The following is a 14517-nucleotide window of genomic DNA, read 5'->3' on the forward strand; positions in this document are numbered from 1 at the left end:
TTCTCACCTTGCTGATTACGTTGAATGTGTCTTTGCGTCCCGATTCAAATGATTTACAAATGTGTCTTGGACTTGGCAAAGGCAAATTTCTTGTACTCGGGTGTGCATGTGGCGCAGAGCGGCATGCTAGATGAGTGGACAGCCACTGAAGAGAGATTAACGCAGTCTTGCCGTACTGACTGCCGGCTAAGACATTCACAAGCCGTCTGTATTGAATAGGTTTCCTATACATGGAAGAAGCCTGTAGATACTACAAGGTATCAGACAGATAATATAATGGTAAGACAGAGATTTAGGAACCAGGTTTTAAATTGTAAGACATTTCCAGGGGCAGATGTGGACTCTGACCACAATCTATTGGTTATGAACTGCAGATTAAAACTGAAGAAACCGCAAAAAAAAAAAAAAAAAAAAAAAAAACTCTGAGCACTATGGGACTTAACTTCTGTGGTCATCAGTCAAAACTGCAAAAAGATGGGAATTTAAGGAGATGGGACCTGGATAAACTGACTAAACCAGAGGTTGTACAGAGTTTCAGAGAGAGCATAAGGGAACAATTGACAGAAATGGGGGAAAGAAATACAGTAGAAGAAGAATGGGTAGCTTTGAGGGATGAAGCAGTGAAGCCAGCAGACGATCAAGTAGGTAAAAAGACGATGGCTAGTAGAAATCCTTGGGTAACAGACGAAATATTGAATTTAACTGATGAAAGGAGAAAATACCAATGCAGTAAGTAAAGCAGGCAAAAGGGATATAAACGTCTCAAAAATGAGATCGACAGGAAGTTCAAAATGGCTAAGCAGGGATGGCTAGAGGACAAATGTAAGGATGCAGAGACATATCTTACTAGGGATAAGACAGATACAGCCTACAGGAAAATTATAGAGACTTTTAGAGAAAAGAGAACCGCTTGCATGAATATCAAGAGCTCAGATGGAAAGCCAGTTCTAAGCAAAGAAGGGAAAGCAGAAAGGTGGAAGGAGTATATGGAGGATCTATACAAGGGCAATGTGCTTGACGACAATATTATGGAAACGGAAGAGGATGTAGATGAACATGAAATGGGAGATATGATACTGCGTTAAGAGTTTGACAGAGCACTGAAAGACCTAAGTCTAAACAAGGCCCCAGGAGTAGACAAAATTCCATTTGAACTACCGACAGCCTTGGGAGAGCCAGTCCTGACAAAACTCTACCATCTGGTGAGCAAGATGTGTGAGACAGGCGAAATACTCTCACACTTCAAGAAGAATATGATAATCCCAATCCAAAAGAAAGTAGGTGTTGACAGATGTGAAAATACCGAACTATCAGTTTAATAAGTCACAGGTGCAAAATACTAACACGAATTCTTTACAGACGAATGGAAAAACTGGTGCCGGCCGCGGTGGCCGTGCGGTTCTGGCGCTGCAGTCCGGAACCGCGGGACTGCTACGGTCGCAGGTTCGAATCCTGCCTCGGGCATGGGTGTGTGTGTGAAGTCCTTAGGTTAGTTAGGTTTAAGTAGTTCTAAGTTCTAGGGGACTTATGACCTAAGATGTTGAGTCCCATAGCGCTCAGAGCCATTTGAACCATTTTGAAAAACTGGCAGAAGCCGACCTCTGGGAAGATCAGTTTGGATTCCGTAGAAATGTTGGAACACGTGAGGCAATACTAACCTTACGACTTATCTTAGAAGATAGATTAAGAAAAGGCAAACCTACGTTTCTAGCATTTGTAGACTTAGAGAAAGCTTTTGATAATGTTGACTGGAATACTCTCTTTCAAATTCTGAAGGTGGCAGGGGTAAAATACAGGGAGCGAAAGGCTATTTACAATTTGTACAGAAACCAGATGGCAGTTATAAAGAGTCGAGGGACATGAAAGGGGTGCAGTGGTTGGTAAGGGAGTGAGACAGCGTTGTAGGCTCTCCCCGATGTTATTCAATTTGTATATTGCGCAAGCAGTAAAGGAAACAAAAGAAAAATTCGGAATAGGTATTAAAATCCATGGAGAAGAAATAAAAACTTTGAGGTTTATAATTCTGTCAGAGACAGCAAAGGACTTGGACGAGCAGTTTAACGGAATGGACAGTGTCTTGAAAAGAGGATATAAGATGAACATCAACAAAAGCACAATGAGGATAATAGAATGTAGTCGAATTAAGTTGGGTGATGCTGAGGGAATTAGATTAGGAAATGAGACACTTAAAGTAGTAAAGGAGTTTTGCTATTTGGGGAGCAAAATAACTTATGTCCCAGTAGAGAGGATATAAAATGTAGACTGGCAATAGCAAGGAAAGCGTTTCTGAAGAAGAGAAATTTGTTAACATCGAGCATAGATTTAAATGTCAGGAAATCTTTTCTGGAAGTATTTGTATGGAGTGTAGCCATGTATGGAAGTGAAACATGGAGGAAAATAGTTTGGACAAGAAGAGAATAGAAGCTTTCGAAACGTGGTGCTACAGAAGAATGCTGAAGATTAGATGGGTAGATCACATAACTAATGAGGAGGTATTGAATAGAATTGGGGAAAAGAGAAATTTGTGGCACAACTTGACAAGAAGAAGGGATCGGTTGGTAGGACATGTTCTGAGACATCAAAGTATCATCAATTTAGTATCGGAGGGCAGCGTGGAGGGTAACAATTGTAGAGGGAGACCAAGACATTAATACACTAAGCATATTCAGAAGGATGTAGGTTCCAGTAGGTACTGGGAGATGAAGCTTGCGCAGGATAGAGTAGCATGGAGAGCTGCATCAAGCCAGACTCTGGACTGAAGACAACAACAACAACAACAAATGGCATCTTTAACGAACAAGACAAAAAGTGAACATAAAGCTGCGAAGACAAAAGCGGCGAAACTACACTTCCTAGAAACCAGAAAAAACACTTTTTATAATTATCGGCTGGAACCGACAGTAGCCTCATGACTTTTTTCTATAAAATTACTTTTACAGTACAGTTATCCTAATTTTCACTGAATAAAAGCTAAAACAGTGAAGTAATCGAATATTCAGGTTCCATTTGAAGAATATCTTACCACAAAAGCTGAGAAAAATGCACGAGAGACTTTTATAGAAAGGCATACGTTACATTGGACACCGTTGAAGTGCACACACATTGATCGATGAAGACATAAAATGTGTATGCTCTACCGCGTTTATCCAGCGAACCAATTTTCGGTTTACAGCGCCACCGTCAGGCGGTACCTAAGGACCGTTGTCAAGGATGGTAGTAAGCGACTTAATATCTTTAAGAAAGACGTTACATTCGAAATCTGTGTTGTAAACATACTCTGTGTTGGAAACACACACTGTGTAAAAGTCACATTTTGTGATGCAAAGGTCACATGGCAGAAAACATTAAAACTAAGCATCAAATAAATGTAAATAAAAAAATGAGCCAAATATCTAATTTGACTCACCCAATGTAGCCGACCCTCTTCTCTCTCATCACATTTATTAACCAGACTGGTATATTAAGACAATGATAGTCGGTTATTGTCTGACAATAGTCATGTAAACCGAAAACTAAATAAATACTGTACAACGTCCACAGTCCGTATTTTCATTGATGTGCAATATATGAAATTTTCCTACCAATCACCAAGGGAAAAATCTATTATAAAGCAAAAAATTTTAATTCGTTTTAATTTTGTTCGCTTTAACCCCTAAATAATGGTAAATTTCACTTAATCATCGTGGCCACTGTTCGTTTCTTCATTATGGATTGTCATTTCGGCCCAACACACCACCGAAGGCCGTCTAACATACCTGTGTTAGTCTCATTTAATGCAATCATAATCATCACAACGTATATCTAGCTGACAGGTGAAACATGCTACCTACGCTACATTTCTGAAAATGTAAGTGACGTCATGTTCCAAACCAACTTCATCATTCAGCAAGGCTGAGCACACGCCTCTGAAATAGCTCCAGAGATGCTGGCACCTCGTTACCCCTCTTGTCAACTAGCAGGTCTGGAGTGAGAGACTACAAGCTTTTGTGGTCTCAGAAACCTGCACGTCAGTGTGCAAATTCCAACCATTTATTTGTACAACCACCAGATCAGTCAACAACAAGAGCATCCTCCACAGCGAATGCTTCATGTTCCATAGAGGTACCAGTATTTTGTTATACGTGAATTGATTTTAACAAGCTAACTACTATATATCTCGATTTGCAGCCACAGAACCGACACCACACTGCAGGCTGAAAATTAAGAATAATCCTATCAACTCCATCACAATGCGCGGAGTGTGTCGAAAACACATTATTTTTAAACGTTTCAAAAAATATGAATCTGTGAACTTTTGCCTGTGGTGTGTGAATCTACACTGCTGTTGCAACGCTTCTTTCTGTAACTGCTGATACACTGAATGGAGCGCGGGGGGATTCGTAGAATATTTATTTTGTAACACATTTTATGACATGTTACTTATGTCTTGCAAGAAAATAAAACAATCATGGTATAAAACACTGTAGATTTAGGCATAAGTATGGGATAAAAGTAGCACGGCTGTGTGGAAACGTTTTTTATGTAACCTTATGCAGTATTTGCACAAGCTGTGGAGTATATCTATTCCAAATCACATAATTCTACAAATTTTTTCGCTAGAACACGTAAAGAAAGTGATACTTATCAGAATACTTTTACAAACAAGAACCGCTGTCATATGTTTTGTGTAACATTTTACTTCCATACAACCAAAATCGAGTAACCCGTCGAATCAACTGATGAGAGATTTAAAACACGACAGATTCGGTTTCTGCATAAACCAGAAATTTTTTCTAAGTAGTGCTGGATATAAACGAAAATTATATCAAGCTGAAATGCATGCAAATCTAAACTACCGCCGAGTAGAGGCGTAAGATCTCGTTCGCTGACTACTTTGCTTGAGTATCTTTGGGGCAAAGAAGGCACAGTTTTTCTCTAGGCGTAGCTACTCGGGTATAAAGACTGACCTTTGCGAGAACAAAGCACGCTACGATACAGACTGCACCTGATTTGTTATCACGAAGCATCACTGAATGCGTACAACAAAATCTACGTATTGCTGAAATGTACGAACTCTTCAGATGACTTGTGGGAGTACGTACGATCGAAGAGGGAAGGGAATACCATTATAAAGGCGACAAGAAACTCTCAATATTTAACATATTGATCTAGAATTGGAACACACAAAAATAACTGTTTTTAGTCACTTTTATGTTACTATTGCAATACGCGTTTCGACATACAATTTTTTTTTAATTTATCAAACATTTTGTTTACCAAACCGTGTCTCAACTGATATTAATGACAGTCAAGGATATGCCTAACGCGAAACGATCTTTAGATTCAGGGTTAATTTTCGACTTTTCTGGTCCATCCCTTTTTCTTTAATTTTAGGTACTGCGTAAAGCTTTGGAATGGTTAGTAAATGTTTTCAGTTTCTTACGAAATACTACCTGTTTTACGTATATCGTTAACTACTGAAGAACAACATGCTGAAAGCTTAAAGGAATAACCAACTGACGTAGACTGAATCGCCTTCATGCCCAAAAGGGCGTATACACTTACACGTCTTGTCTCAATCCAGTGCAATGTTGATGTCTGGGCAGATGAACGGCTCCGTCTCGTGGAGAATCTCCTCTTCAGATCCACAGAGCACTAACACCTTTGCTACACAAAACGTTAACGACACACGTTAGATTCTACGTCACTGACGATTCTCACACGCCTTCTCCAGATAGAACTTGTGCAATTCTCGTTATCCAGAGCCGGGGCTTCTCTTCGGCACTACGATCGCATAGCAGATTAGCAAAACGCGAGATTTTTTAACGGCGGAGAAAGCGACCAGCTGAGTGTGTGCTGCTGCGCAGGCTACTGACCACTGGTTAGATAACGCGCCAGCCTTGTGACGTACTGGCCACGCCGGCGTATTTATAAATTGTGGCTCCCCGCGAGCCGGCGCGCAAGCGCCGCGCAGACACGCCCGCACAAAAATTGCGCGTTCAGCCCCACACGTGCTGCCCTCGCAACTTTCGCAAAACCATTCAGTGGTGATGCCAAACTCTCGGGGAAAGAAGAGCAGAATTTAATCCTCTAACGGTAAGGTTGGGGTTGGATCCGTTTTGTTTATAACTCCCCACTTCCTGTTCTGACAAGGGAACCTCCCTATCGCATCCCCCTCAGATTTAGTTATAAGTTGGCACAGTGGATAGGCCTTGAAAAATTGAACACAGATCAATCGAGAAAAAGGGGAAGAAGTAGTGTGGAACTATGAAAAAATAAGCAGAATTTACAAACTGAGTAGTCCATGTGCAAGATAGGCAACATCAAGGACAATGTGACCTCAGGAGCGCCGTGGTCCCGTGCTTAGCGTGAGCAGCTGCGCAACGAGAGGTCCTTGGTTCAAGTCTTCCCTCGAGTGAAAAGTTTAATTTTTTATTTTCAGTTTATGTGACAAACTCTTATGTTTTCATCACTTTTTTGGGAGTGATTATCACATCCACAAGAAAACCTAAATCCGGCAAGGTAGAAGAATCTTTTTACCCATTCGCTAAGTGTACAAGTTAGGTGGGTCGACAACATATTCATGTCATGTGACGCGCATGCCATCACCAGTGTCGTATAGAATATATCAGACGTATTTTCCTGTGGAGGAATCGGTTGACCTATGACCTTGCGATCAAATGTTTTCGGTTCCCATTGGAGAGGCACGTCCTTTCGTCTACTAATCGCACGGTTTTGCGGTGCGGTCGCAAAAACACAGCCACTAAACTCATCACAGTGAACACAGACGTCAATAAACGAACGGACAGATCATAACTTTGCGAAAATAAAGAAAGAAAACTTTTCACTCGAGGGAAGACTTGAACCAAGGACCTCTCATTTCGCAGCTGCTCACGCTAACCACAGGACCACTGCGCTCCTGAGCTCACATTCTCCTTGATGTTGCTTATCTTGCACATGGACTACTCAGTTTGTATATTTTGCTTATTTTTTCATAGTTCCACACAACTTCTTCCTGTTTTCTCGATTGATCTGTGTTCAGTTTTTCAAGGCCTATCCACTGTGCAAACTTATAACTAAATCTGAGGGGGGTGCGATGGGGAGGTTCCCTTGTGAGAGCGCTGTGGTTCCAGCTACCCTAGCAGCCAGTCGTCCCGAGAACGCCGAGGAGGCCACGTCAGTCTGGTGAGTGACCTGCAGCTACCCTCTCTATCCGAAACATACATTACCCGCGCTCGGGTTGGATCCGACCCCACCTTACTGTTTACGTCACACTTATTACTTTCTTTTGTGGGGAGGATTCAACCCCATATTGATGTTTATATTACATCTAAGTTTTGTTTTCTCTTCTAGTATCTTACTAAAATGGCGCATCAACTTCTTAGAACTCCTGAGGAGATATACAACGAGTTTCTCCGACAGGAGGCTGAGTCAGAGGATGGCGACAATATCGATGCAGAAAACTGTTCAGAAACCACCTATTACATTATGTGTACAAAGACACTTGTTATAGAGAACTTTATATTTCGAAACTGCTGACACTATAATTATTTTCTACAAGTAGTAAGAGATGCTTCTCATTTAGTTCCTATCTTTGGAATTTCTAAAGCACTCAAGTTTCTAGTTGATGACTGAATCTATTGATTTTTACTATGTTTTCAATAATTTTATAGACAATGTTTCTATTAAGGTATTTTTTGTAATTAAATTCCTATTTTTTCCAAAGTACTTTATATTCTTACTTATTGACTATAAAAATAAAAAACTTGTTATAACAAATATTATATGTGTTTAATTGATAATAAAACTTTTTCTCATTATTCATTTTTTATTTTACACCGAAAAACCGATATTTGGAGGGTGGGGTCTGATACAACCCCACCTTACCGTTTTTGTCAGGAAACTTCACATTACCGTTAGAGGGTTAATGTTCCGTCGACGTCGTAGATTCTGAAGTCCGAGCAGTAGGCAAGGGTTCTGGGGTTGATTGGGGGAAGAGACCAAACAGCGAGGTCATCGGTCTCATCGGATTAGGGAAGGACGGGGAAGGAAGTCGGCCGTGCCCTTTCAAAGGAACCATCCCGATATTTGCCTGGAGCGATTTAGGGAAATCACGGAAAAAGTAAATCAGGATGGCCGAACGCGGGATTGAACCGTCGTCCTCCCGAACACGAGGCCAGTGTGCTAACCACTGCGCCACCTCGCTCGGTAGGCAAGGGTGGCCCAACCAAAAATGCCACCCGGGAATTCGTCGTAAGTGTTTGATGAGGGAAGCTACATCTTTATGTTCACACAGGAGTTTGAATCCTGTTTCTCCTGCTCGCTGGAAAACAATTATTACGGTCTACTGGGTACCGTAAAGGGGCTGTCGAACCCAGGGAGTTTAAAACCAATCTACAAATGGATCAAATGGCTCTGAGCACTATGGGACTTAACATCTGAGGTCATCAGTCCCCTAGAACTTAGAACTACTTAAACCTAACTAACCTAAGGACATCACATACATCTAAGCCCGAGGCAGGATTCGAACCTGCGACCGTAGCGGTCGCGCGGTTCCAGACTGACGCGACTAGAACCGCTCGGCCACATCGGCTGGCCACCAATCTACAGAAATCGAAGGCTGAACTTCTTCGGTCATTTTCACAGAATGAGTGAGAATATGCTAATGAAAAATTCCATCTTTTTGAAAAAATAATAATTCAATTAACCACAAAATTTAAAGAAAGATGCCCAATGAAACTATACTGGATAACTGATAATTACAGAGAGATATTCCTAACAACTTCCCTCTTCTTTTTACGTGTCCACTTTTTCAAGTTGGTGTCTTTCCGGTCCTCATAGTCGTCAACGTAACCAGAGAAATGGAAGTGGTGTGGAACCACCTATCTGTGAATTGTGTAAGCTTTGTTCTGTGCGTTATCGTAAGTTAATCGTGAATCGTATTTTCTGGGACGGGATTTGCCGACCACGCCTGCATTTGCCAAAACGAGCTTGGAAAACCGCCTAAAAACAACACGCACGTTTACCGGTGTACCAGCCCACGGTCGTCAATCCGCCACACGAATTCCATTTAGGTCTGATTGACCTCCTGTCTCGTGAAGTTACGTTGTGCAAGACGCGACAGTTGGCTGCGACTGCGACGCTGCCCCCTCCTCTTTTCCCACCCTGGCAGACGGCGACAAGGCCGCAACACGACAGGAGTCGTCGCTGTTTCCCAAGCTCCGGTCGGCGGCGGCGGATTCAAATACATAAGAAAAATAAGAATTCCGATTTTCTTGCTGTAAAAAATACTGTATGTTAATGCAACAAAGTTACATGGGCTCCCAGAGTTGGTTTTTCGATACAGATTCTCCTTTTACTTTAAAAAATTGAAAAGAATCTCTTCCGGTTTTGCGTGTTTTTTTCGCTGTATATTACTTCTCTATCAATTGTGAGGAAAGTAAAAGGCACAAAAAATTGATGTTTGCGTATCTTACAGTTTCACATCACAGCTTGATAATGAGGTGTCTATTTTTCCGATATTCGTCACAGTTATTCCGAAACGTAATTTACAAGTAACCTACTGCATAAAATTTGAGTGGTCGCTGGCTACTTTACGTATGGTTCACGTTAGGTCATACATCGTTGCCGATGAAAAGAAGCTAACATATCGAAATTATTTTTAAAGTTGAGATCAGAATGATATCGATCTCAGTTTCCGAGATTTGGGCTCATATATCTCCGGGAGCGTCGCGACTAGCCGCCAGTCAACGCGCAACGAGAATCGTGTGGTCATCACACGATAGAGAATGCATTTGTTTTGTTTCGCTGACACATTTGGACCTAATGAAACCATTTTATGTCATATATTTCTCCGGTATGAGTTACTAATATTTCTCCATATGCTCTTGACAATTTCATTTAAAATGCCACGAAATGTAGGTTTCTTAAAGCCAAGTGATCAAGCAGAACCCATTTTCTTGGTTTTGCTGAGGCATCTGAACCTGTTCCAAGCTTTCTTTCTCGTTTATTTCTCTGATACGAATCCCGAATATTCCTCCATCTGTTTTTGCACATTTCACCTAAAATTCCAATGAAAGATAAGTTTATCAACAATAAGCGCACGCTAGCGTCATTGCATTGTTTCAAGTTCTTGACAACAAGATAGGGTTACACCTTAAAGATCTCTAGAATTTTCATTCAGAACGTCTACAGTATACACTGGCAGGAATGTGGAAGAAATAATGTCCGTGCTTGTTCACAAAATTTCCCCAAATTATACTTGTCAGTTTCTCCCATGCAGAAACTTTTGGAACAAGCTAAGGCAACTTTCTTACACGACTGACTCTTTATTCCCATCCAAATGAACTTTCATATTCTTATATTCTGACAGCATACATCGTTATGGATGTCATGAACATTTAATCTTGCCAAGCTGCACTCAAAAGATGGCTGGCTCTGAGCACTATGGGACTTAACATCTATGGTCATCAGTCCCCTAGAACTTAGAACTACTTAAACCTAACTAACCTAAGGACAGCACACAACACCCAGCCATCACGAGGCAGAGAAAATCCCTGACCCCGCCGGGAATCGAACCCGGGAACTCGGGCGTGGGAAGCGAGAACGCTACCGCACGACCACGAGATGCGGGCACTCAAAAGATGACTCCAGGATTTACAAAAGACGAATTTCAATTGTGAACTGTGTCAGACCAGAAGGGCCTTGTAAAACAGTAGTGCACTTTTGGCACAAGTTTTTTGAGCACCATCTTCTACCAATGAATTGAAGTGAATGTGACAAATTACTTATTGCAGCATACTGTTTGCGCAATCTGTTGAGAAATGCCTTCCTCAAAAACGAACATCTATTGATTACAGAAAGCTGTACAACAATCTGGTGGTGGTTTTTCACAACTAGAAGGTATCATCAAGACACCAATCTACCGTTTACTTTCAAAGTGAAGGTATTGTAAAATGTAACTTTCTCGTTGTACTTTAAGATTGTTCATTTTATAATGTACTTGCCGTTTTCAATTTTTATCGTCACAAAAAAGAGTAATGCGAAAATTGACCTTCAAGTTCATTTTCATCATTCTAATTCTACATCTGCATGGATTATACTGATTTTCATAACAGGCCTGAAAAATTTGCATTAATGGGAAAATATTATATATTTCACTCACCTGCCAGTTTCAACTGTGCACCAATTTCTTCCCAAATTCTGTCTCTGAACATAGTGTCTCTATATTTAGGGTTCTTCAAATCGTAAAGGCAAGGATGTTGCGAGACCAGCTCACAGAACATCACATCCTGTGAGTGGCTCATTTCAGTTTTCCTTGACTGGCTCGACATCTTTCTGGCAGCCGTACGTCTTTGTGTCGTCCTACTTCCGTCGCAACACTGCTCACTGGTGCAGTGCTGCGGCAGCCGCCGCAACAGTCGCGCGTCGCATCCCAAACTCAAACTGCGCATGCGCCAGCAGGCAACTTCTGACGTCACGTAGCGACCCGTCGCAGTCGCTAGTGTGCGTCGCGTCTTGTACAACGTTCCCTAAGCTAGCGCGCTGCGACAAAACCCATGGCATATCTCCTACTATCGTGTCGGACCTCCTTTTGCCCGGCACACTGCAGTAGCTCGACGTGGCGTGAACTCAACAAGTCCATGGAAGCCCCTGCAGAAATACTGAGCCACGCTGCCTCTATAGCCGTCCATAATTGGGAGAGTGTTACTGGTGCATGATTTAGAGCACGAACTGACGTCTCCATTATGTCCCATTTATGTTCGATGGGATACATGTCGGTCAATCTGGATGGCCAAATCATTCGCTCACACTGTCCACAATGTTTTTCAAACCAATCGCAAAGAATTGTGGCCCGATGACACGATGCAGAGTCATCAATAAAAATTCCATCGTTGTTGGGAATCATGAAGTTCATGAATGGCTGCAAATGGTCTCCAAGTAGCCGAACGTAACCATTTCCAGTCAATGATTGGTTCAGTTGGACCAGAAGACCCATTCCATTCCGTGTAAACACAGCCCATACCATTATAGAGCCACCACCAAATTGCACAGTGCCTTGTTGACAACTTGGGTCCAGGATTGGTGGGGTCTGCGCCACACTCTAACCCTACCAACATCTCTGACCAACAGAAGTCGGAACTCATCTGACTAGGCCACGGTTTTCCAGTCGTCTAGAGTCCAGCCGATATGGTCACGAGTCCAGGAGAGGCGCTGCTGGTGATGTCGTGCTGTTACCAAAGGCACTCGCGCTGGTCGTCTGCTGTCGTAGCCCATTAACAACATATTTCGCCGCACTGTCCTGACGAATACGTTCGTCGTACGTCCCACATCGATTTCTGCGGTTATTTCACACAGTGTTGCTTCTCTGTTAGCACTCACAACTCTACACAAACGCCGCTGCTCTTGGTTTTTATGTGAAGGCCGTCGGTCACTGCGTTGTCCCTGGTGAGAGATAACAACTGAAAGTTAATAGTCTCGGTACAGTCTTGACACTTCGGAAGTCGGAATACTGTATTCCCTAACGATTTCCGAAATGGAATGTCCCACGCGTCTAGCTCCAAGTACTACTGCACGTTCAAAGTATGCTAACTCCCGTCATGTGGCCAGAATCACGTCGGAAATCTTTTCACATGAATCACATGAGTACAAGTGACAGCTCAGCTAATGTACTAACCTTTTATACCTTGTATACGCGATACTGCCGCCATCCGCATGTGTACACTACTGGCCATTAAAATTGCTACACCAAGAAGAAATGCAGATGATAAACGGGTATTCATTGGACAAATATATTCTACTATAACTGACATGTGATTACATTTTCACGCAATTTGGGTGCATATATCCTGAGAAATCAGTACCCATAACAACCACCTCTGGCCGTAATAGCGGCCTTGATACGCCTGGGCATTGAGTCAAACAGAGCTTGGATGGCGTGTACAGGTACAGCTGCCCAGGCAGCTTCAACACGATACCACAGTTCATCAAGAGTAGTGACTGGCGTATTGTAGCGAGCCAGTTGCTCGGCCACCATTGACCAGACGTTTTCAGTTGGTGGGAGATCAGGAGAATGTGCTGGCCAGGACAGCAGTCGAACATTTTCTGTATCCAGAAAGGCCCGTACAGGATCTGCAACATGCGGTCGTGCATTATCCTGCTGAAATGTAGGGTTTCGCAGGGATCGAATGAAGGGTAGAGCCACGGATCATAACACATCTGAAATGTAACGTCCACTGTTAAAAGTGCCGTCAATGCGAACAAGAGGTGACCGAGTCGTGTAACCAATGGCACCCCATACCACCACGCCGGATGATACGCCAGTATGGCGATGACGAATACACGCTTCCAATGATAGTTGACCGCGATGTCGCCAAACACGGATGCGACCGTCATGATGCTGTAAACAGAACCTAGTTTCATCCTAAAAAATGACGTTTTGCCATTCGTGCACCCAGGTTCGTCGTTGAGTACACCATCGCGGGCGCTCCTGTCTGTGATGCAGCGTCAAGGGTAACCGCAGCCATAGTCTCCGAACTGATAGTCCATGTTGCTGCAAACGTCGTCGAACTGTTCGTGCAGATGGTTGTTGTCTTGCAAACGTACCCATCTGTTGACTCAGGGATCGAGACGTGGCTGCACGATCCGTTACAGCCATGCGGATAAGATGCCTGCCATCTCGACTGCTAGTGATACGAGGCCGTTGGGATCCAGCACGGCGTTCCGTATTACCACCCTGAACCCACCGATTCCGTATTCTGCTAACAGTCACTGGATCTCGACCAACACGAGCAGCAATGTCGCGATACGATAAACCGCAATCGCGATAGGCTACAATCCGACCTTTATCAAAGTCGGAAACGTGATGGTACGCATTTCTCCTCCTTACACGAGGCATCGCAACAACGTTTCACGAGGCAACGCCGGTCAGCTGCTGTTTGTGTATGAGAAATCGGTTGGAAACTTTCCTCATGTCAGCACGTTGTAGGTGTCGCCACCGGCGCCAACCTTGTGTGAATGCTCTGAAAAGCTAATCATTTGCATATCACAGCATCTTCTTCCTGTCGGTTAAATTTCGCGTCTGTAGCACGTCATCTTCGTGTTGTAGAAATTTTAATGGCCGGTAGTATATATAACCCTATCCCACTTTTTTCACCTCACTGTACGAGCAGGTCAAGAGACACTTTGAACGGAGCCTTAAAGATGAAAGAAAGAAAATGATAACTCGTGGAGAAACTGGAACTATACTGGAAATCTGGGAACAATAAAGGAAGAACAAACTGCGTGACCTGGTCCAGCATTAAATTCTAAAAGTATTTGCAACAGCGTACGCACATAACACCGTTGGTGCTGATATGTCAGCTGAACAAGGACGATAATACAGGCAGTTATCGCTGGCGCTGTGTGTTAGCAGACCTCTTCTCTGTTGAATACCCGCTAAATACCCTCAAATATGAAGAAATGAGGTTAGCGTTTAACGATTCCTCGGTGCTGCTGTCATTACAGAAACAGTACAAGCTCTATTCTGGCGAATGAATG

At 42.8% G+C, this 14517-nt stretch overlaps 1 protein-coding gene across 3 annotated transcripts in view; it reads right to left on the minus strand.

Moving 5' to 3' along the window:
* Window positions 1-14517, minus strand: part of LOC126185146 (transcription factor CP2) — an 838084-nt gene that overhangs the window by 626821 nt on the left and 196746 nt on the right. Inside the window, exon 1 of one of the 3 annotated variants that reach the window (XM_049927988.1) lies at window positions 5545-5855. The exons of the other annotated variants lie outside the window; for them this stretch is intronic. The gene's annotated coding sequence lies outside the window, so the exon portion shown is untranslated. Of the gene's footprint in view, window positions 1-5544; window positions 5856-14517 lie in introns of those variants that run through there. 3 annotated transcript variants of the gene reach the window in all.

This window comes from Schistocerca cancellata, chromosome 4 (assembly GCF_023864275.1).
Source record: "Schistocerca cancellata isolate TAMUIC-IGC-003103 chromosome 4, iqSchCanc2.1, whole genome shotgun sequence".
Taxonomy (NCBI): domain Eukaryota; kingdom Metazoa; phylum Arthropoda; class Insecta; order Orthoptera; family Acrididae; genus Schistocerca; species Schistocerca cancellata.